Consider the following 25,140-nt stretch of genomic DNA (forward strand, 5'->3'; position numbering starts at 1 on the left):
CTGTCGTTTCTAAGCCAGTGTGTGAAACTGTGCTTGTTAGTTCCATGACTGATTCAGTATCCTAACTTGGGAAGTACAACTCAGCATCCCACTCTGCCTTTTATGTATTTGGGTAAGAACCACCGAGAAATCCATGCAGTGTCTTGAAAAGCTCAAATGCCATTAGATAATTCTTTGTTTTCATAGTAAAAAGAAAAGAAGGAAGGGAGGGAAGAAAAAGAGAAAAGAATCCAGGACTGCTGTTTCCAAATTTGCAAAGTGAGTACGATTGGTGTTTGGTACTTTTTAATCTTTCCTTTTCTCTGCCCCTTTTTTTTTCTCTCTTAAGAAGAAAAAGAGGAGGCGGGGGGAGTGTAATAGGGTCCCCCTTTCCCCCACCCAGAGAGAGGGGGGGAGAGAGGGGAGGGGGAGGGGAGAGAGTGAGACTCACCCCTCCCATTCTCCCTCCAGTTATGCCAGGGAAAATTTCTTGCTTTGCTTTTATGCCAACAGGCCACACCACCACAGTTTCCTCATCTGTTGAAATGGGTTTAGTAGCAGCTGCCCAGCACACCTGCCAAGCTGTTAGAGGAACCAAATGGACAATGTAGTGGGGAAACAGCTAGTATTCAAATTGAGACGGAGAGACTTCCTGGTAGAGGGGAAGGAGCACCGGGCAGGAGGGAGCAAACCCGAGTTTGATTCAGCCCTTGACAATGGCAGCATTGTGACTGTGGGCGCGTCACCTCCCCTCCCTGCAGCTCAGGTTCCTCATCTTGCAATGTGCTGAGCAGGAACCTGGCACCTGTGCCTCCCCGGGTGGGAGAATCCCGGAGCTCCCATGTGTGAAGACACCTTGAAAATGGTGTGTGCAGGACATGGCGTTTCTGCCACTGGCTGCACTCAGTGTCAGGTTGGGCTGGCTTTTTGTTTCGCCTTGTTTTCAGGCTTTCTCACACAGAGAAGGCAAGGCTTAGAAATCCTCAGTCCGGGGGCTCCTGAGTGGCTCAGTCGGTTAAGCGTCTGGCTTCGGCTCGGGTCACGATCTCACGGCTCGGTTTGTGAGTTCGAGCCCCGCATCTGGCTCTGGGCTGACAGCTCGGAGCCTGGAGCCCGCTTCAGAGTCTGTGTCTCCCTCTGTCTGTCCCTCCACTGCTTACACTCTGTCTCTCGCATTGTCTCAAAAATAAACATTAAAATAAAAAAAAAAAAGAAATCCTCTATCCATATGCATTTTTAGGAGCTTCTAAGGTGCCTGTGGGTTCTGTCTTTTCCCCAGCCTCTAACAAACCCAGGAGCAGGGTGGGGGTAAGACCAAGTGACTGTGAGCTCTGGGTGGTGAACGCATGCTCCATCTAGAAGAGGCAAAGGAACTCAGTGCCAACAGACAACTAGCATGAAGACTGTAGGTCCCGTGTGACCGGACCTATTTTTTTCAAGGAAGGCCAATAGTCTTGAAATTTTTTTTTTTAATGTAAAATCTACTATCTGCAAAGTATAGGCTCAAAAATACAGTAAAACATTGTATTGCGGGTACCTTGTTCTGCGAGCATTCCTCAAGACGAGCAAACATTTCCAATCAATTTTAACTTGATAAACTAGCAGTGTCTTGTAATACGAGTAGTAGGTGGCACCGAACGTCACAGGATCATAACTGAGCCAACGGTTCTTGAAATTCGCTTTGATAGGCAAGTGCTTTGGATTTCAAGCAAGTCTCCAGAACGAACTATGCTGACAAACCAAGGTTTTACTGTAATTGTAAACAGTTGTAAATAAACTTTATCTTTTCAAAAAGCCTGAAGCCCTGATCTAATGCATCTGTCCTGTGGTTACAATTTGGGGGCTGAAATCTAGAGAGAAGAAGGCGGCTATTTGGCTGGTCGGCGACAGAAACCCAGGGCTGGGACTGCCGCCCTGGAACAAGGCATCTTTCATTTTTTGCTGACTATACAGCCAGGTCTCTGGATTTCCTGGACAGTGCTTGTTCTACCACACGGGGCTTCCTTTTCCAGAAAGGAAATAAAAGAAGCAAGAGACAAAGGGAGAAGAAAAGGGGAGAAGGTGCTAGGGAAGGAAAGGTAAGAGATAAGGAAGCTCCTCCATAAGCACCACCCTGAGTGCCCAGCATGTCTTTTGGTGGAACCCGGGCTAGCCCTCCTTCTCCCACTTGTTCCAGCACCCCCACGCGCCCTGGGCAGGGTATGGCTGTTGTCCTCGTGCACATGCACGCAACCCCCAGAGTCCAACTTGTGGGACACCGTGGGGCTGTGTTGTTAGTCTCAGGGGGCTGATGGAAGGGTTTTCAAAAAAGTATTGGAGGGGTGGCTTCTGACAGCCTGGCAGGCTCCACTGCATCAAGGTAGTCTGGCCAGTGTACCAGGTGAAAGGGAAGTAGATTATAAAGCACTTTGGATATTATCAAAGTTGGTTAGGAAATAGCAACCACCTCACCTCATTATGTCACATCCGTGATGGGGGGGGTGGGGGGAGGGTCCGTGATTTCCTTAATGACCTTCCTTTCTTGCCTGGCCCTTGACCCCTCTGCCTGCTCTGAGGCAAGTCAGGGGGTGCTACTCTCTTGGATGTCCTTCCTTCCTTGCTTGCTCCCTGCTGCGGTGGCGCCGGGTGAAAAACGCATCTTGGAGCCATGGCTTGGGGGGTCTGGTGTGCACGTGCCTCTGTCTGAACCCTGACTCTTCACCCACCAGCTGTGCAAGTTCACTTCTCTGAACCTCACTCTCCTGAGCTCTAGGATGGGGCGAACAACGCATACCACTCAGCCCCAGCGAGGAAGTCGGCACAACGGAACGAAAGTAAGACCGTGAACTGGAGGATGGGACGCAGGTGATGGAGTCAATAAATGGCGGTGATAGTTGGGGGAGCCGTGGTCTCCAGAGCTTCCAGATTCGAACTGGAAAGTTGTGAGGGGCAGTCCAGCACAGCACCCCAAGGGAAGGTCTCGGGTGCCAGGCTGTAAGTTTGAATACCCTGATGCTACCATTTCAGCGAGTTGCTCAACACCCCAGTGCCTTCCCTTCCTCATGTATGAGGTGTAGATAACGGTACCTACCCGTGGCGTTGTCGTAAAGACTGAGGGGGCTGACCTCGCGGTGTGCTTAGCATTACATCCACCGAGAGGGCTGAATGGATGATAAATGTTCGTGTCCAGGCGGGCACTACGGAACACAGATGCACGAGCTCAGCACACATCTTTGTCGTTGTAGGCACAGGAGTCCCCCCTTACGTGTGGGGGGTACGTTCCAGGCCCCTCAATGGATGCCTGAAACCAAAGATAGTACCAGACTGCAAATATCCTGTGTTTTCTTCCTGTACCTATATATCTATGACAGAGTGTGATTCACAAATTAGGCACAGTAAGGGATTCACAACAATAACTAATTATAAGGTAGGATAATTCTAACAATTTACCGTCATAAAAGTGATGGGGATGTGGTCTCTCTCTCCATCTCAAAATATCCTCTTTCACTGCACTCACCTTTCTGTGTCTTGCCATGATGTGAGACAATGAAATCCCTAGGTGACAAGACGCAGTGAGGAGAATGACCTGGGCACGTGACCCGATGCAGCATCACCACCGACCTTCCGAATCTGCGTCAAAAGGAGCACCGTCTGCTTCTGAACCGCAGTTGGCCACAGGTAGCTCCGAAAGCGAGTGCGGAGAGATCGGGGGGACTACCGTACGACCTAGGCAGAGGCTAGCGGGCAAAGCTCCAGCAGAGGCTGCCAGGACGCACCCTGCCATCCTCTGGAGCTTTAGCCTAGTGTCTCGTGTGCATTGCAATGGCCCACCTGCCAATTGCCGTCATCTGCATCTCACCTGAGATCCTTCTCGGGCACCCAGAGCCTGTCCCGCCTCCGTGTGCAGCTGGGCACACATCCCAGAGAATCAATGCCTCCCCGCCCCCCGCCAGCCCACCACCACCCAAGGAATAACCCTCAGCCAGTGATTGACAAGAGCATCTGTATAAATAGCCACCTGCTTCCTCTTCCTCGGTGGCATAACTCCGTGGTGCTCGTTCTGCAGTGGCTTCTGGAGTTCCCCAACTGCCCGCTGGCTTGATGACACATCGTTCATTGATCGTCCTTCTGCCTCGTCTCAATTCCTCATTCCCCTCCTGGTGTGCGCCGGGATCATCTCCAAAGAAGTCACTTGCACTTGAATCCTAGTCCTAGAAACCAAATTATGATAGATACAAATCGAGGAGCCAAGCCGAATATCCTAAAGTGTGATGATGTCTGTATAGGCTGCAGATGCCAGGAATCCGTGGCCAGGACCTGGAGAGAGAGCCTCTCCGCCCTGGTTTCTCAAAGCGGGAAACTGCCCGACACCTCAAGACCGATACCTGCGCTCCATGAATCCGCCTGCGGGTCCTTGTTTGGGAGCAGGCTTCCTTAGCAATGTCCCTGGAGGCTGGGGACCGTGGGGGGGGCTGATGCAAGAAGCCAGGATTGTGTCTGTAGGCTGGGACCACATCCCAGCTGTGGGCATCTCAACGTAAACACGGCATCTGAACAAGAGGAAGCACACTCCATGCAGGCAGATTGGAGTTTTCTCTTCATTCTTTTTCCTTCTTCTTCCTTTTAATGGGCTGGAATGTCAAAACACCAGTCTTTGGCCCCTTTTCTGTAAAACAATAAGCATTAAAAAAATAATAGTAATAATTAGAACAGTAAACCCAGCTGAGAGAAGTCCGTCTGAGGCAAATGAGAAGCTATATATAAGATGCCCTCCCGGACCAGATAAGGAGCCCATGAGTGGAAAATCGAATTTAGAAGTGCTGCTTCTGAACTGGGTAATTGGTGTGTGAATAAATCAAATTCTAGTGCAAGTTTCTATGCAAAATAAAAACACAGAAAGAGAAGGGGGGGGGGGGGGAAACCCACGCAAGACACTCAGAGTCACTGCTGACACTCAAGTGTTCCCCGGAGTCAGTGACTGCATTCCAGAGATACATCTGCCTTCTCTGCAAAGCTGCCCACACCAAAGGAACACGCTCTGGGTTGTGGCATTTTGCCTCCACACTGACCGGGAGTTTGAAAATATAATAGGAGACCAGAGTGTGGCTGCACAGGCCCTAGAAAGAGCAAGGAGATTTAAGAGCAGGCTTTCCTTCAAAAAAATTTGGTTTTTGTAACAAATCAGGGCCCGGACAGTTTGGAGGAGGACAAAGAACTCTCAGAATCCCCTCCCGAGGCTCTTCCAAAACCAACACGGTCGTTTCCAACCACTCACAGGTGTTTTTCCTCCCAGAACAAACACAGAAACAAATATTTACAGAGTCATGAAAACTCAACAGAAGTCACCTGGACACAGGGCTTCCCCACCTGTGCTCAAGCTCTCTGGCCCGGGATTATTAAACAAAATGTCACACCTAGTTTCCATTGTGGGACAGGAAGCCCTTGGGCCGGAGAGAGAAGGAGTTCCCAGAATGTATGCAGAAGAGTAAATGCTGCATCTTTTCAAGAAAGTGTTTGCAGCTCCGAGGGAAGAATGGATTTTAGACAAAGGAAATGTCAGCGGCTTTTCCCCCACATCTGCCAAAATTTGCAGCGATGCCCTCAAAGAGTGCACGACCACCATGTGAATCAATCCATTACATGTATCAACAGCACAGAGTATACAGCCGGCTGTCGGGCCGACCACCTTGAATAATTTCTCATTCGGTTGTTTCTGGGAAAGGCTTTTCCCAAATGCCCCAGATGTGGATGGGTGTCAAAATTAGGAAATGCAGCTGGGGAGTGGTTGCTCTCGGCCTTCAGCTCTCCCTGTGTCATCCTTCAGCCTTCTTCGGTGGATCCAGAGAAGCTAGCAAGCGAAGAAAGTGGATGTGGTTATGGGAGGAGGGACGGAAGGAAAAGAAAGGAAGAGGAAATTGAAAAAGTGTGGGAACAAGAAGGATGAAAAGGAGGGAGGAAGGAGCAGGAAAGAAGAGAATGGAAAGAAAGAAAGAAAGAAAGGAGGGAGAGAGGCAGGGAGAGAGAGAAAGAGAAAGAAAGAGACGGAGACAGGCGAAGATCTGCTGCTGTCAGACCCTCACTGGTTTTTACCGAGGAGCCAGATAGCCGCTCAGTGAAAAGCTGAGATTAAGCTCACAACATAATTTCCATTATGTTAATGTTGCTTTAAAATATATTGCACAGAGTGCTGCAACAATCAAATTATCAATTATAATGTCTACTCAGAGTAGGAAAGTGTTGCAAACAGAGGGCTGATTACTGCTTCAGTACATCCAATCTGCATACTCATTGTTCAGTACAGGGAAAACAAATTATCTTGTGTTGGCCCCGGTTCAAATTTAATTAAATGAGTGCAAAGCAATTATAATAAAGTACAATAGTGTAGTAATGAAAGGAAAATAACTCATTAACCTATTAATCTTTATTTATGTTCCTCTCAAATAACTATGTAATTTCTTTATCACCGCATCCCGTAAGAAGAAGTGGGGTCTCACTGCTTGTGGCCTGGTTTAACAGGTTCTATTTGGTTAAGATGCCTTCACGCCAACCATTTATACCAACTTTCCTTAGCTTTGGGGCCACCCCCAACCCTCCCATCAAGCTCCCTGCCCACACATATGTGTACCTGGGCTAGAGTTAGTGCTTCTCTTCTGGTTGAGAAAGAGAGAGCCTGGTGCTTTCAGTCGGAAGAGCTACTCATAAAGCAGGGCTTTCTGGTTAACAAAGTTTTTCACGTATGTGATCTCATTTAAGTCTTGCAACAACATCATGGGGGTGGTATGATTATTGTTGCTGCTTTATAGATGAGGAAATGGAGTTTTGGAAAAGATAAGCATTTTGCCCAAGCTTTGCAATTCCCCCGGTAGTAGATCCAAGATTGTTACTGAAGTTCATGGCCCTGTATCCTCATTTCCACCCCCCACCCCACCCCGGAATCTCACTACTCAAAGCACGGTCCAAAGACAGGCAGCTTTGTTATCACCTGAAAGCTTTTCAGAAGTATAGAATCTTGGGCCCCCCCTTTAGAACTAAAGAATCACAATCTGCAGTTCACAAGATCCCTTGGTGATACAGGTGCAGGTAGAAGTTCGAGAAGAATCAGCATTGCTGGATACCACAGAGCCTTTCCTGAAGAGACTTAGACAAGTCCCCCAGAGAGATGCTTTTCAGGAGTTCTCATAACAACTACTGGAGATGGCCTTGAGATGACCTTGAGTGATCAGCATTCACTCCGGCTTCTACTGGCCTATCACCTGATATGGCTGGGGATAGAGGATATAGGACAGGCAGAAATAGTTTCTTCAGCCCCACACCTGACCCTAAAACCCTCATCCCTTCCTTCAGGGAGAGTTTAGAAAAATGAAGAGGGAAGAGAAAGGAGAAACTGAGGAACTAAGGCAGGAAATAGACATTTCTCAAGTTTTCTTGTTCCTAAAGATTCTCCATGTATCATTTCTTTTTTTTTTCTAATTTATTTATTTTGAGAGAGAGAGAGAGAGAGAGAGAGAGAGAGAGTCTGTGTGTGTGTGCGCGCGCGCGCGCGCGCGAGTGGGGGAGGGGCAGAGAGGGGGAGAGAGAGAGAATTGTAAGCAGGCTTGGCACTCTCAGTGTGGAGCCTGACATGCGGCTCAAAAAAAAAAAAAAGTTACATATTTAAGCAATGTGTTTTTTTAATCATTCCAAATTTCAGCTTTACCTGTTTGTCCCAATTGCTTCTGATAAGAGGATCTCCACATTACTACTTTTCATGTTTCCTTTTTGCCCATATACCCTTCATCCCGTAGACATACTGTCATCTTTAGGTGCAAAGTATTTCACGTATTCTGTCTTCAGTGAACTTATTCAACACACATTTGTTGAACTACTGCTCTATAGTAGGCACTGGACTGGGTATGGGAATAGATTGGTGAATGGTAGAGCCCACAGTGGGGAAAACAGACTTTAAGTGCACAATCACAGAATGGCCACTTCATGATACATGTGATGTGTGGATGGGGAAGGAAAGGTTCACCCTGTCTTTATATAACTCAGAACTGGGATGGGTTTCCTGTTTTGGAAGAGTAAAATAAGTGTTTGAATAAATAAGCCAGCAAACATCCCTTCCAATTTTTAATGCAGTGTCTTTTTTTTTCTTCTTGCTTTACTGAGATATACTTTACAAATCAAAATTTTGTATATTGTATATTTCAAAACAATTGTGTATATCGAAACAACTTGATGTGTTGCTAATGCAGTTTCTTTGGGCTGAACGATTGCTGGGGGCCCTTAGGATTTGGAACAAGTTCTCCCACTTACCTCTCTTCTTGCCTGTCCTCAGGTCTGCCCCCGAGGATGCTCTGCACCTTTCTTCAAACTACCCTGTTCCCCAGGAAGCTGATCTTTATGGACCCGATCAACTGGCTCCCTGGTCCTGTGCCTTCCAAGTGAATGAGGCCATTTGAGGATTTGGAGGCAGGTTGTATGGTTTGTCCACCATCTCCTCATCTGTACAGTTGCCATGTATTGGTTACATCTGTCTCTAGAAAGCCACAGCTCCTGCCAGGCAGCTCTCTCCATATAACTACTCTCTGCACCCAAGATCAGCAAATCAGGCTGAGACTAAGGCAAGTTAGGGAGGCTAGTTGCAAAAGTTAAGGCAGTTGTGATGCTTGGGTCCACGCATTGTCCCAGCCCTGATGTAACATTTTTCTGTAAGGGGCCAAAGTAAATATTTTAGGTGTTAGAGGCCAAACAGTCTCTGATGCAATATTCACTTGATCTTAGCCAAAAGGCAGAGAAGCGATCTGATACAATATTCAACTCTGCCTCTGAACTGCAAAGGCAGTTGCAGACAATAGGCATGTTCAATAAAGCTTTATTCTCATTAACAGGTCGTGGGCCAGATTTGGCCCATGGCTGTAGTTTGCCAACCCCTGCTCTAAGTGAGACAATTCCCCACACTGCTAACTCTGGGGTACAGCACTGTCCCTTGTGGTTTCCTTTAACCCTGCTCCCATCTTTGAAAATAATTCCTTTACTAAGCTCCCCTAGAATTATCCAAATTGAGTGTACCATCTGTTTCCTGCTAGGACCCTAATTGATGCACTTGGCTTTGCATTTCTCCAACACAAGCTCTAATTGCAAAGGAACAACAACAACAAAAACAAAACCAACAACAAAAAGTGGGGACTATGACCAATTATGTGGCAGGGATGTGGTGCTTTACATGTATTCATTCATCCCAAATATGATAGACTATTTCACAAAGTTACAATATGCTTTTAAAGTTGGCTGGAGCTGAAATAAATACCCCCCCTTTTTTTCCATTGGGGCCTGGAGTCTCAATCCTGCTGCCCTACTTGTCCTCTTCTAATGGAATAGAGGTCTGTTCTAATTAAACAAGAAAACACATCTTTTCACAAGGGGAGAACGGAGGCCATTGTACTCTGTGCTCAAAGAAAGAATGCTTTAATAAGAATCCTTTTATAATCCCTGCTTTTATTTGTTGCTTCCCAAAGCTTTTGCTGGTAATAAAAGGATTGTAAAGTTGACAAATATAAGCAGGGACAAAGAAGTTTGGGGAGATAATGCCTTGGTGAATGGGCAAGTGTTTGAAAGTGTATTGATCCCACAACATGTAGAAGATGATCGCGAAAAGCCAAAGCTGCCATCAGGGTGATGTTTCTATTACAAAGTAAAAGCCCCTCCAGGCAGGACCGTCTAACCCTTGTATCAGGTAGAATTATGCCCTGTGTTGAGGAGAAAAATAATTCAAGCCAAAATGTAGGGTTTGGTATCTGAAGATCTGGATTCAGATGTGGATGCGTTGAACTTCTAACCTACTGCATTATCCTACATAACCAGCAAATGGAGCCTCAGCAAATGTGTCGTGTTCCGTGATGGGCGTGTTATGGATGTCTGTTCTCATTTCACCCTCATGACTATCACCTGCAGCACCCGTTATTCCTTCGAGCAAGAGCCACCAATTTTGAAGGCTTTATTACATGTTCCATGGCGCTCCATTCCCAGCACAAGGATGGAACACGTGACCAGGACTGGGTCAATCAATGCAGTGCAATGCACTGGCCACACAGATTGGTTTAGTTATATGCGCAGATAAGACTGAGATGCGGTAAGTGATCAGATGGGCTGTTCTTTTCCACTAGAGTTGAATGTGGGAGCCTAGAACTGCTGCAGCTACGGTGGAGCCTGAGGCTGAAGTCAACAGAGTAGAATGATGACATTGCTCAAGGCCCCAGGACAACCTTACCTAAAGCCAGCCTTAATGAGATGGATTGGGGAAAAATATAAACAAGATTCTACACTTCTCTGCATCCAAACCTTTTGTTGTTTTGCACATTCTCTTACTGAGAGCGTCAAGAGGTGGAGATTTTTTCCTACCCCTGGAATCCAGCTGGTCTCGTGACTTGCTTCAGCCAACGCGATGCAGCAGAAGTGATGGTGTGTGCTATCACTCTATCTCAGAATCCTGCCACCATGCAGCTAAGCCTGGGCTAGTCTGTTAGGAGGTGAGAGATGTTGTGGAGGACAGCCAAGCAGCCCAGCCAACCGTCAGAAGCCCATCCACAACTAACAGCCCAGTGGAGACTGAATTGAATGAGGGAGCCCAGGAGACTGGAATAACCATCCAACTGAACCCAGCTTTGATTGCCGATCCACAGATTTTGAGCTAAATAAGTAGTTGTGCTAAGCTACTATAGGTTGAGGTGAGTTATCATTCATTAACAACTAACTAATAACACACAACCCTAATCCTGGGTTTTTCACTCATACATATCAGCAATTTATTATTAATATTATTATTTTTGTTTTAGTCAGGATTAGGTTTTCCATCATTTGAGATGAAAGGAATCCTAATACAACAAAGATGTGCCTCCATTCCTCAACTAGATATTACTGTTAGAGATCCTGTCTGTCTGGTATGGATCCAATGGTGAGTGGGTGATCAATAAATTCTTAATGATTACATAATATTTGTCTGGTTCTCAAATCACGTTTTGAAGAGCAAAGGATATATTCGTTCTTGACTCTCTGAAGTCATCTGTATGGGGATCTTGCTTAACTTGGCCTAATTCCTCAGCAGGAATATAAGAAGCTTCTCCAACCATCACAATAGGTGAACAAGTAAGCTTGAGTATCTAAGGTATCCTCAGAAACCACCCTGAGCCGTCTTCCTCAAGAGAATCTGGAAAAATCTGAGGCTCATATTATCCTCCTTGCTATAGAAACCTGAAATTAAGTGTCAACTCTTTCTTTCTAAGATAAAAGGCATGTACGTTTTCTAGGCAAGAAGCCCAGATCCACCTTCCTTCTTGTCCTCTAAGACTCCAATCATTCGTTGCTGTAACTTGCTGCATTACTCCTATAATTTATTTTATTTAAAAAAGAAAGAAAGAAAAGATGAAAAAGTAAAGTAAGAACCCCAGAGGAGTCACATTCCACTCCAGTAAAAAGATAGAATCTACCTGACCTATAGCGGAGTGGAATCCAGCAACCAATTCTGACCAGCTGTTGACAAATTGTGTGTGTGTGTGTGTGTGTGTGTGTGTGTGTGTGTGTGTGTGTGTGTAGGGAGAGAAAGGACACCATTATTTTTATTCTTTAATCAGAGGATAACCAGACTTTCTCTACCCTAAGTGAGTTTACATTTTAAGTTCCTAAATGGTTGTTGTTTTTTTTTCTCAAATCCACAGACAAAGTCAGAAAGAAGAAGATCCTGTTGAGGACGGAAAGAGAAATATACTCAGTGGCTGGAGATAACTTCTCTCAGCCCAGAGGTCAGGCGAGGGCATATCTGGTTGACATTTACTCTTCTCTCTAAACTATCCCAGGCCTCAACAGCTCCTAATCTTTCCATTCTTCCTTCTTGCTCCTCCTCACTCATAGGCTCATCTCTTTCCCTGAAAGGCTCAAGGGAAAGTCCAACGTAATGAATGACATTCATGAGAAAAGGAAGACATGGGTTCAATTGGTCAGTCTCCTCCAACTAGACAACTGGTGTGGCATTCGACAATTGCCAATTGTCAGAATGAGGTCCAGAACCATTCAAACCTTCCTTCCTCATTAGATTGCAAGTCTGCAGAGTAGAGAAAACACCATATTGGGAAATTGGATGCCAAAGAGAAGACATTCAGAAGGTAAATAAATGAACAGGGTCAAAGGGGGAGGGGCAGGTACACTGCAGAAACAGAGAAACCTGTGTATGAGGGAGAACATTTGGTTGAAGCTACTGGACATGAAAGTGACAGAGCAAAGGAGGCAGTAATGCAAACTAGGGTGATAAGGGGGAAAGTAGTGAAGAGCTTCAATTTATTTCCTGTCACTTGCCCCCTTTCTTGCATTATGAAATGCAAACTCCATAACATCGTCTTATGACCCTGTGTGATTGACGTCCCCTCAGCTTCTTCCCTAGAAAGCCCCCCCCCCTTATTCCTAGCTGCACATTCTTTAATGTCCTCCACCATGCCAGGCTTGTTTCTGCCTCTGGGTCTTGCCATTTGCTGTTTTTTTTTCTGTCATGGCAGGCTCCTCCCCATCTGTCAAGTCTCAGTTCAAACAGCAGCTCCTCTGTGAGGTCATCCTTGATTACCTTACCCAATATAGGCCTGCTCCTGCCCAACACTTCCTACCTCACTACTCTACAATGTTCCCTTCCATTGTACTTCATGGTAGCCAAAATCTTCCTTCCTTGTGCTAATTTGGGACTTAGTTCACTCTTCTTTTTCTAGCTCCTTGAGGTGTAAAGTTACCTTTTTATTTGATAACTTTCTTCTTTATTTATTTCTTCTTCTTATTTTTTTTAATTTTTAGAGAGAGAGAGAGCACATGGAGAGGAGCAGAGGGAGAGGGAGAGGAAAATCTTAAGCAGGCTCCATGCTCAGTGTGGAGCCCGACACGGGGCTCAATCCCACAACCCTGGGATCATGACCTGAGCCAAAATCAAGAGTCCAACACTCAATCAACTGAGCCACCCAGGTGCCCCTCTTCTTTTTTAATGTAAGCATTGATTGCAATAAACATCCCCTCTTACTATTGCTTTTACTGCACCCCACAAGTTTTTTATTTTTATTGTTGAATTTGAAGGGGTCTTTGTTACAGTAGCTAGTACTCCCCGCCCTAGCTAATACATGAAGGAAGTCTTGCAGATGGTGTGTAAGGACCAACCAGAAGACACAAATAATCATAGCTTCTCTGAAATTCCCCTTTCTCCTAATTCACTTCTCCTGGACCTTGGACCATGAATTCCAGCTGTTCCATCAACCAATGCCTAGAACCATTTTCTCTGTTGAGCACAAAGTCTTCCTTCCTTAGGGTGCTCTCCAAACACATCCATTCCCTGGTGCTCATTTCCTGGCCTGGAAGTGTGTGAGGATCACAGCACTCTCTGGATTTATATGCTCTGTTACCTGTATTAGTGAGAATGCTAGGCTGCAGCCATTCATCACCCACCAGCCCACCAGACAAAAATGATTCACTCTAGACTTAAAGGTTGAAGTCGACTGAGTATCGTTTTAACTGGAGGGAAAGGCACTTCCATAAAATGGCAAGAGCTTTACGGCAGAAAGTTGTATTAATGACCCCACTTCGGTGCTTATCAGGAGGAGGTCATATAATCCCTTCCCAGAATTACATGCTGGCCAGTTCAGATAAATAACACAGATCTCCACCATTCATAATCCAAAATGTTAACAATTAATTTCCGAAATCAATCCTGAAGGGGGCTGGAAGCTCAAATCGCTGGGCCCAGACAGGCCTTGCCTGGTGGATTTCTCATGAGTCAAAATTTAAACCTCCAACTTGTAACGAACTGTTGTCAAGACACAGCTGACTTAGGCAATCAAGATAACATTATTCAGCAATAACGTGGGTGAAACATACTCTAAGTGTGAATTAATAAGTCGGCTGACACCAGGCCCCAGATGTTTCCCACTCTGGCAATACGCCCAAAGTGATGATAAGCAGATTTACATACTTAACTAATATGTTTATTTAAAGGAAATTTCCAAATCCAAAATAACATCCAGATTTCTTATTTGGCTGCAGATCAAAAGACATCCTATCAATAAAGACAGAATCCAGGATAAACCTTTTCAACATCTGCTTAAAACCAAACAACAGATTTGAGGGTTTTGGTAAAACTTAATTGCAGACAAATTCTACTGCCTCTTACATAAATATATCTTTTCATGTCCCTGGGGTGGTTCTGACCTCATCAATTCTCATGTTCACAATACACGACATTGTTCTTTTACCGGCACCAAGAGCTCTGCCTTTATGGAGACTTCCAGTCTCAAGGTTTTCTTTCAGACTGAAGGATGAACAGACTTTTCCCCCTATCAGGAAAGTGTAGCAAAAGTCAGGGGCGTGAGCAAGAGCTTGGAATGTTGTAGAAAAGAAAAATATGTTCCTCTCCCAACCAGTTAGTGCTTTGTTTTTCTGTAAGTGCTAAAAAAGCATTTACTTGGCCTCAGTCTTCCTTCATTTTAGACTGATGCTCCTTGACTATTGATGTTTTTCTTTTTGTTGTTGTTGTTGCTGTTGATTCCCTAAGGGAGAGCTCAGTAACTGGACGAAAGTGTTAATAGATCTCTACGCTTCAGAAGGAGATGATGATGGAATGGGTGTCGGCCATACTAGCTCATATCCCTTCGGTGTGAATGAGTTCACTTTCCCTAGGTGTTAACTGCCTGAAGTTGGACCAGGACTTTTGGGCACTGAGGCATTTTTCCTACCCACTGGCCAGGGCTGTAATTGAACTAAGGATGTGCTTCAGAAACTCCCCTTGCCTGGGGATCTGTTTAGTGTCAGAGCCAGTATTAGCCGGTTGACCCTGGGGCAGGGAGATTTGGAGAGTCAGAAGTCATCCATCTTTGCTCCTGCTCCATCCTTTGAACTTAGTCATGTTAAAATTTTGAGTCCAATCTCTTCCTAGCCAAGACCGGAAGGATAGGTTGGTGGAAGCCTTCAAAGAAATGCCAGCTAGAGCAGCAGAGGGCTACCATTTTCCTCTTCTCAATTGGCAAACATGTTTCTAAAGACTTCTTTTAATTATGCTTTTTATACTTCCTATAAATTTTTCCAGTAATAAGTGATACCATAGATAACAATTTTCTATGTATTACATAGAGATAGCAAACGCCTTAAAATCTAACCTTTGACCCAGAAATTCTACCTCTAGAATGCATAAGAAAATAATTATAGATTTGTGCACAGATTTAACTATAAAAATGCATGGCTTTGCTTATGATAAGAAGAGAAATATCAAATGACCTAAATATCAAACAACTGAGACCAGCCAATTAAATGATGGCCCACAATTTGTGAAATTATTCAAAATGAAGTAATAAGATAAAACTTAACGACAATAAATAGTGTTGATCTTGGCAAGTCAGAAAAAACAGGTTGCAAAAACGTGAGTGTTGTATTTTGCCATTAGAAGATATGTATGTACAAATATGTAATATGTATATGTCTTAATGACATATAACAAAATTCTGGCAAGGGTAGCATTATAGGTAATTATAGTTTGTTTTTCACTTATTTTATAATTTAAATGTTCTACAATGAACAATTATTATTTTTAGGATTCAAAATTCTAAAAATATTGTGAAGGTTTTCATTTTAAATGAATTGTCGAGGTATAATTTACATATAATTAAATGCATTCATCTTAAGTATTCACTTCAATGAGTTTTGACAAATGTATGTACCCCATGTCATTGACAAACTAAGACAGAGAACAATTAAAATATAGAATTACTACATGATTTCTACCCTAAAGTGTTCCTTCATGTCCCTTTCTAGTCAAACTCCTCTGGCTCCAAGGCAACTTTCTGTCATTGTTACGGGCTGAATTGTGTCTCTCCCGAAATTTATAGGTTGAAGTCCCAAACCCCCAGTACCTCAGAATGTGACTTATTGGGAGATAGAGCCTTTCAAGAGGCAGATTAGGTAAGATGAGGTCATATGGATGGGCCCTGTCCATATGACTGTTATTATAAGAAGAAGAGATGGGGCGCCTGGGTGGCTCAGTAAGTTAAGCGTCCAACTTCAGCTCAGGTCATGATCTCACGGCTCGTGGGTTTCAAGACCTGCATCGAGCTCTGTGCTGACAGCTCAGAGCCTGGAGCCTGCTTCAGATTCTGTGTCTCTCTCTTTCTCTGCCCCTCCCCTGCTTGCACTCTGTCTCTCTCTCTGTCTCAAAAATAAACATTAAAACAATTTAAGAAATGAAATAAAATAAAGGAAGAAGAGATTAGAACACTGACATGCACAGAAGGGAGACCAAAGACGGTCATCGATAAACCAAGGAGAGAGGACTCAGAAGATTCTAAACCTGCCCCTACCTTGCTCTCAGACTTCTAAGTCTCCAAAATAGTGAGAAAATAAATTTCTGGTTGTTTAAGCCACCCAGTCTGTGGTATTCGTATGGCAGCCTTAGCAAACCAATACAGAATTATAGTATTTTTTTTAAAGTTTATTTGTTTATTTTGAGAGAGAGAGAGAGAGAGAGAGAGAGAGAGAGAGAGATGTGGGAGGGGCAGAGAGAGGGAAAGAATCCCAAGCAGGCTCTGCACTGTGAGCACAGAGCCTGATGTCGGGCTTGACCTCACAAACTGTGAAATGATCTGAGCCAAAACCAAGAGTCGCATGCTTAACTGACTGAGCCCCCAGGTGCCCTTATAGAATTTTTTAAAAAAGAGTTTCATATAATGGAATCATACGGTATGTGTGTTTGGCTTCTTTTGCGCAGATTCAGCCCTGATGTTTTTGAGATTCATCCTTGTTGTTGTGTGAATCTATAGATTAGTCAGTGATTTACTCTAATCTGTTGGCGATTCCTTTTTCTTGCTGGATGGTATTTCATTGTGTGGCAATACTACGTTTTATTTATCCATCCACCAGATAATAGACGGACACTTAGATTGTTTCCAGTTTTGTACTATTATGAATAGAGCTCTTATAAAATTCCTGTACAAGGGGTGCCTGAGTGGCTCAGTTGATTGAGTGTCTGACTTGGTTTCAGCTCAAGTCATGATCTCATGGTTCGTGAGTTCGAGCCCCACATCGGGTTCTGCACTAACAGTGTGGAGCCTGCTTGGGATTCTCTTCTCTCTCTCTTTCTGTGCCTCCCTAACTCAGGCTGTCTTTCTCTCACTCTCTTAAAAAATAAATAGACTTAAAAGCAATATTTAAAATTCTTGTACAAGTTTTTTTTTTGAGACATATGTTTTCATTTGCCATGGGTAAATATCCCTAAATAGAATTGCAGGCTCATGACAGAAGTAAATATTTAGCTTTATAAGAAACTGCCAAACTGGTTTCCAAAGTGGTTATACCACTTTACAATCCTGTCAGCAATGGATGGAAATTCTAGTTCCTCTGTATCCATCCAACACTTGGTTTTTCAGTCTTTTAAATTGTAGCCATTCGAGTGGATATGTAGTGGTATGTCACTGTAGGTTTAAATTTACATTTCCCTAATGGCTAGGATGTGAGCATCTTTTAACGTGCTTATTGGCCATTTGCATATTTTATTTTGTGAACTGCCTGTTCAAGTCTATTGTTCACTTTTTATTGGAAATTTGGTCTTTTGTTATTATTACTTTTTAATTTTTATTTATTTTGAGAGAGTGTGAGAGTAGGGGAGGGGCAGACAGAGAGAGAGAGAGAGAGAGAGAGAGAGAGAATCCCAAGCAGGCTCCATACAGCCAGTGCAGAGCTTAATGCAGGCCTCAAACTCACAAACCACGAGATCATGACCAGAACCCAAATCAAGATGCTTAACCCACCGAGTCACCCAGGCACCCCTTTTATTATTGAGCTGTAGGAGTTCTTTATATATTCTACATACAAGTCCCTGTCAGTTACATGAATTACAATATTTTCCCTCCGCCTATGGCTTTTCTTTACATTTTTTTCACAGTGTCTTTCAGAGAGCAGAAATTTTATGCTTATTTTGCTTTTAAGTAAAAAGAAATGACCAGTGGTGTTTCATGAGAATTCAGGATCATCAAGATCATTTCCATTTCAGCTTTACCCTCTGGTTTTTTGACTCAATTTCTATCTCTCTTGTCACATGGACTATTCCTTGTTAATTTAACTAACTGGCGCCTGCTGACGGAAGCTGTAAGCAGAAAAGGCAAATGGGCTGCCAGGAAGCCACAGCAAAAGCAGAAACAAAGCCCTACCAACCCTGGCACATATTCTGACCTCTAGGAAGGGAAGCACGATGCCTGCTGAAGCACCTTCTAGGATTTTCTGTCTTCAGACTGACAACGGTTTCTTTCATTCACAACTAACAAAAGTCCTTTTCAGGTATGATTTGGTAAGTGTTGTTCATGCTTCTTTGCCATAAGCAAAGCAGAAAAATAGAGATCCTTCAAAATTCTATTAGAAAACAGACCTTCTGGGAAATGCAGAATTGGGCTTTCTGAGCTATAAGGCTAAACCATTCCTTCACTCCCCTAGAACTGACTGCTTTCTGTTGTGTGCCCCCCAAATGACCCTTTGCACACACATATCATCACAGCTCAGGTTTTTTGGTGCATATTTCTTTACATGTCTGTTTTTTAGAATCATGCCAGAAGCCCCTTTAGGACATGGCCGTGCTTTGTCCTTCTTTGTATGTAGAGAGCCTAACATAGAACTGGCACAGGATAAGAAATCAATGGATACTACATGAATGAATGAATGAATGAATGAATGAACGAATGAATTGTTCAAACCCAAAACTCTGAGCTACCTCTTCTGGTTCTATTCTCTACTTGGTGAAATCTTTCACTCTGGAGTTAGACCCAGGATCATGTCTCAGCTCCACCTCTTGCCCTTGTGTTAGTCAAAGTTCTCAGCCTTTGAACTCCAGTCTCTTCAACTTATTAAAGGAGTATTGATGGTTACGATTATGATAATTGCCTCATCTGTTTGTGTGGATTAAATGAATGAACACAAGGTGTGTAACCAGTGTCTGGCCCATGGTAAGTGCTCTGTAAATGTTAGCTATGATTATGTATAGGCTGCATTTTATGTGACTCATTTCTTAGAAAATTACTCTTAATGGGTAGAAGATGATGGTAATGGTGATGATGCTGATCAAGGAACTATCAGACTAGGTGTCTTATGTGCATTATATTTCCTAATCTTTACAACAACCTTGAATTACGGGGATTTTATCCCTCTTTTATGGTTGCAACTCAAGTGACTGCATGAATCACCAAGCTATTAAGTGAAAGAGCTGGGATTCAGACTCAAGTTTATCAGATACTAAGCTTTTTCATCATGGTCACTCTGTCCCTTCACTCAAGAAGGCGCTCTTCAGAGGAGTGGATGCCTGTCGCCAAGGAGGACAGCATAGGTCACAGACATGGGGTTGGCAGATTGTTCTGTCTGGAAGAATGGGATTCAGCCAACTTTGAGGGCCACCAGTTCTGTCCTTCCCTCCTTTTTCATTCTTATTATATTTTTTAATATTTATTTTTGAGAGAGAGGCAGATAGAGTGTGAGCAGGGAAGGGGAGGAGAGAGGAAGACACAGAATCCCAAGCAGGCTTCAGGCTCTGAGCTGTTAGCACAGAGCCGGACACGGGGCTTCAACTCACAAACCGTGAGATCATGACCTGAGACGAAGTTGGACACTTAACTGACTGAGCCACCCAGGTGCCCCAGTCCTTCCCTCCTTTAGATAGTATGTCATTTAGGATTAACTTCTGTAGTATATTACAGACAACACAAACAACAGTGGCTGAAGTGAGGTTTTTTCTTTTGCATAAGGAGAGTCGAGGTGTTTAGTCCAATGCTGGTATGGTGGGTTCCAAGCTGCAAAACAAGGTTTCTTCTATCTTTTTGTCCCTAAAAATAAGCAGCCAGGAGAAATGTTCTTCTTCCTCATACAGGGCCTGACCCGACTTCCTGACCCGACTAAGAGACATCCAGCCCCAACAAGTGGGCCAGCCCAGGAACCCTCTGTGTCTGGGGACTTAGGATTCTCCCCTCCACCAAATGCCACCTTTTTGCTGGCCTCGGCAAAGTCCTCTTCACCCTCAGGTAGCTCCATGGAGACCAGTGGGAGCCCCAGCAGCACCAGATGTAACAAGCAGATCAAAATAATTCCACAAAGGGGGCGCCTGTGTGGCTCCGTTGGTTAAGTGCCCAACTTCGGCTCAGGTCATGATCTCACAGTTCGTGGGTTTGAGCCCCGCATCGGGCTCTGTGCTGACAGCTCAGAGCCTGGAGCCTGCTTAGGATTCTGTCTGCCCCTCCCTCTCTCGCATTCTGTCTGTCTCTTTCAAATATAAATAAACATTTAAAAAAATAAAGCGATCAAAATAATTCCACAAAGGTTCTGAAAATTAAATTGTTATTGGACATGTTCATCCTGCAATCGTATCTCAACTTCGCCTCTTGCCAGCCCACAAAAGCATGCCAAGACCTGTGTGCTGAACCTAAACAGCCTGCTAAAATCAAAGATTTATATAGGACCCAGAGTCTCCTAACAATAACAGCTAAAATATCCATTATATAATAGAAAACCATCATCCCAAGAACCAAGAAAACCACAACATGAATAAGAAAAGACAACTGACACCAGCACTGAGATGAATCAGACGCTGGAATTATATTGACAAGGATTTTTTTTAATATTTATATATTTATTTTGAGAGAGAGAGAGAGAGAGAGAGAGAGAGACACAGCAGGGGAGGGCAGAGAGAAAGAATCCCAAGCAGGCTCCGAGCTGTCAGTACAGAGCCCAATGTGGGCTCAAACCCATGAACCATGAGATCATGACCTGAGCCAAAATGAAGAGTTGGACACTTAACCAACTGAGCCACCCAGGCTGACAAGGATTTTAAAGCAGCTATCATTGGAGTGTCTGGGTGGCTCAGTCAGTTAAGTGTTCAACTTCAGCTCAGATCATGATCTCACGGTGCATGAGTTCAAGCCCCATGTTGGGCCCTATGCTGACAGCTCAGTCCCTGGAACCTGCTTTGGATTCTGGGTCTCCCTCTCTCTCTGACCCTCCCTGCTTGTACTTTCTCTCTCTCTCTCTTAAAAATAAATAAACATTAAAAAATTGTTTATAAAAATAAATAAATAAATAAAGCAGCCATCATTAAAGTGTTTTAACAATCAACCACAAATTTTCTTGAAACAAATGAAAAAACATAGAAAATCTCAGCAGAGAAAGTTTTAAAAAAATGGAAATTACAGACTGAAAAATATAATAATAGAAATAGAAAGGGCTTATCTCCTAGCTAGGTCAGCGCCCTCCAAGAACTGCAGAATTCAGTGATTTCCAAATTTAATTTTACTGGATATATTCTAGCTACTGGGTATTTTTTAGGGAGGCTGGGAAATGTAGTCCTCATGCTGAGCCACCAGGGATAGATTGGAATTTTGTTTATTGTTATTATTATTGTAAAAGGCAAGAATGAGTATTGAATTGTTATCTACTCATGTCTACCATTGAAACAAATGGCCCATACAGTGAGAATGAAGGTTCTAGGAGTTGGTATTGGAATATGGACTTACTATGAATAAGACTAGAGAAATGGTGTGGCCATTAAGGAAGATGAGGAACTTTTGGTTCAGTCTGGCATAATCTACGGTTACCATTTTTTGTAAGAGCTGGCATAAAGACAATTTGATGTGACCTAATGTCACTAACACCTCAACAGGCTCACCTTCTCAGGAAAGGCCACTTAATTACCTGATTAATTTGCTCATCTTAATTAACTTGTCCTTATTGTTGATAACCTTGTATTGATTGCTCTGCTGGTAGTAATTAGAAAAGTGGTAGAGAAGTAAATGGAGAAGCCACAAGGAAGAAAAATAAGAGCATGCACTCCTGTCTCTCAGGAATCTACCCTCTAGACTTTGAGCTCAACACTTTTGTTTCTCCTTCTGGGTAAACATGTTAGAAATGAAGAAAGAAAGCAAGAAGAAAGAAAGAAAGGGAGAGAGAAAAAGAAAGAGAGAAAGAAATGCAAGTCATTTTCTCTGGTAATCATTTCTACTACTCCTCATTCCTTAGAGATTTGCCCTTTTTTTTTTTTCCCTCAAAGACTCTGCTCCCATACCCCCACATGGTCCTCCTCCCTTGATTACAGCTGACTGGGCAATGGATGAACACAAAGCAGAAATCTATTTTTTCAGATTTTTGAATTGGAGCATAAAAAACAGTATCAGTTAACTTCGGGTGCTGAAACTATAGGATTCCATAGACATGAAGGGTGGCCAGGGCAGCCATTTTGTGGCAGCCATCTTGGACCTTGTACTCCATCAGCAACAAAAGAGAGCTGTCCAGTCATGCTTACCAGACTCCTAATGGTTTTACAATTCCTGGTATCAGTCTCTTGTCCCCTAGCCATACTTCTTACTCTGGGTTTTACAGGATACTTTTGATTCTTTTACAAAAGCTTTTTGTACATAAACTCACTCATTTTGGTTGCCATTTTTTTGCAGCTTAGTGGACCCCTAATATAGCAAAGCACTCTCATCATTGGTTTCTCTCCATTTTAGCTTTGAACATCTCTAATGAAAATGTGCATGCAAGGGACCTATGAAAAATAAGTAAATGGGAGTTGCTATAAAAAATGTGTAAACTGAGAACAGATTGTTGGTTGGCAGAGACCAAAGGTGAGGAGTGGAAGAAATGGATGAAGGTGGTAAAGAGGCACAAACTTCCAGTTATAAGATAAATAAGTCCTTGGCATGTAACATGCAATGTGGTGACTATATAGGCAATGATATTGTAGTGTATATTTGAAACTACCTAGGAGAGTAAATCTGAAAAGTTTGAATCATAAGAAAAATACTTGTAACTATGTGAGGTGATGGATGTTAACTAAACTTATTGTGGTGATCATTTTGCAGTATACAAATATCAAATCATTATATTGTGTGCCTTAAACTAATATAACACTTAATTTTAATTATATCTCAATAAAACTGGGAAAAACTGTATAAAGTGATGAACTGTTCTAGTTTCCATCAGGCCCAGTGCTGTGCCTAACCCTTTCAGGCTTTGTCTACCATTAACATGTCACTATATTCCCACTGACTTCAGTCCTTTGGGACCCCCTAATTCCCATACCCCACCCAGATTCCCAGAACTCTGTTGCCTCCCAGAAGTAATCATAGTCAACACTTAATGCCAGTTATTTTGGCTTGGGGCCATGGCCTTGCAAAGCTGGTATTGAAGTAATGCTCTCCTGCCTAATTTGATTGAATTGAGTGTTCCAGTAAGACTGGTGATGTTTTCCTTGCTACAGGGTCCATCCTAATGAGCAAATGCTGCCTCTCTTTCATAGAAGGCTGCAAATGTGGGCTTGTAAAGAAAATCTTTACAAACACTTCTTGGTGTCTCAGAGATCACCCAACATAATTACACATGGGGATATGCTGAGAAATACTAAAATAAACCTGACTTAGCATGCACATAAGCCTTTCGTTTAGTATTGTAGCATCAAAGTTTTAAAAAAATGTGTTTCCATAAATTTTGACTACTTATTAATTGAGAATATACTAGAAGTGAAAGAGCCAACAAAAATTTAAAGCAGCCTAATCAGTGAGACAGCATTATGACTATCTGGAGTCTCATATTCCCAACACCTTTGTCTAGAGTCTTAAGCACTGCCCGAGTGTGTACAAGTCACATAAACAAGAACCACTCCAAACTTTGTTGAGAAGAATGAGGGCATCTTTACAAAGAAAGACCAACGGGGAGGAAAGCCATGTGCTACTTACAGCTCTTTGGTAGTGATGCAGTGCCAAGGGTTTTTACCAGTCCTCGTACGGAAGAAATCTGGAAGCTCAATTCTAGAAGACTGAAGAGCCTCATGGTAGCCCAGAACTTTCACATAAAAAAGGAACTAACTCCTCTTTTGTGAAAACATTTTTTTGGTCTCTGTTACTAGAATTTACCCTAATCTTCATGAATGCACAAGCTTCTATGTTGACAAATACGTTGCCTACCACATTATACAAATGGCAGCATGGCATTCCAAGATAGGGAAAGACCACCACTTCCTCATCCACCCCACTATTGTAGGATGTTTAAGCTATTTCTGACATTTTTCTAGGTTAAACAAGGCATGGTGAACACGCATCCATACACATCCTCAGGTATATCCTTAGGATAAACTGCTAAACTAGTTTATGTATACTCATTGGTCTGGGCCCACCTAAACTATTGCATATGTTTAAAAAAATTTTTGAAACTTACTGCCAACATTCTTCTCCAGAGAAATAGTACAAAATCGCGCTTCTACAAAACTTGCAGGAAGTGGTTTACTGATACTCTCAACACACTGGTCGAGACTTTTTTTGGAAATCCTTTGACAATTTGATTTATGCTGGACTTTTGCAACCTTCACCCTGGTATTGTGTTATCTTTCAGTTTAGTGATCAGTATGCTCTCCCCATCACCACCACCAACACTCCCAATTTCTCTGCACTAGGGTTAGTAGTCCCACTTACACTCCTCAACATTCACTTTATTGTTGCAACATTAATTGTTCATTCATCTATTAGTGAGTACCTACTTCGTACCAGTATTGTGAGAGCTGTTGATGATAAGACTGACAAGATCCCTATGTTCACAGAGCAGATCGCTCCACCATATTCACATAGTTGACCGTCTGGGCTCAGGATTTGCCTCCATCCCAGTACATTGTGGAAACAGATCTGCTTCTCTCTCACATTGGCATTCATTCATCAGCCATGGAGATCTTCACAGACATTGTCTTTTTTCATCTTGCCTATAATAATGAGATCACCATGGAAACACTATAATGGGCTACTAATGAGTAATTTGGGTGTTAGACATATCACAGTGGTCCAAATATGCTAGAGAGGAGACTCACTCTTCACATCGTGGGAGATGAAGTTTTCCTGAATGCAGCCTCTCAGTTGTAGATGGTCTTCTCTCTCTGATACCTAAATGACTTCAACCATGTGGACAGGGGTCCACTCTTCAACTCCTAACCATCTAACCAGCCTAAGAAGGTCAGAGCTCTGGAATGTTCTGGGAATCACAGAATCTCTAAGGCAGATGAGATCATAGAGGAAATGGAGTAACCCCCTCTCCTGTCTAGGAATCTCTCCAATGTCCATCTTTCACATACCCTGACTCTATAGTAGCCATCCTCCAACTCTGTAACTTTCTAGAGCAGACACATAGTGG

The 25,140-nt window shown here is 43.3% G+C and overlaps 1 long non-coding RNA gene across 9 annotated transcripts in view; it reads right to left on the reverse strand.

Moving 5' to 3' along the window:
* Positions 1–25,140, reverse strand: part of LOC109494857 — a 121,470-nt gene that overhangs the window by 11,860 nt on the left and 84,470 nt on the right. For 2 of the 9 annotated variants that reach the window (XR_006590415.1, XR_006590414.1), the window contains 3 exons: positions 4,344–4,624; positions 3,977–4,169; positions 1,101–3,588 (listed from right to left, as the gene is read on the reverse strand). This is a non-coding gene — a long non-coding RNA (uncharacterized LOC109494857). Of the gene's footprint in view, positions 1–1,100; positions 3,589–3,976; positions 4,170–4,343; positions 4,625–24,820; positions 25,089–25,140 lie in introns of those variants that run through there. The other 7 variants (XR_006590413.1, XR_006590410.1, XR_006590408.1 and 4 more) reach the window with 7 other exon arrangements.

This window comes from Felis catus, chromosome E2 (assembly GCF_018350175.1).
Source record: "Felis catus isolate Fca126 chromosome E2, F.catus_Fca126_mat1.0, whole genome shotgun sequence".
In the NCBI taxonomy this organism is placed as follows: Eukaryota; Metazoa; Chordata; class Mammalia; order Carnivora; family Felidae; genus Felis; species Felis catus.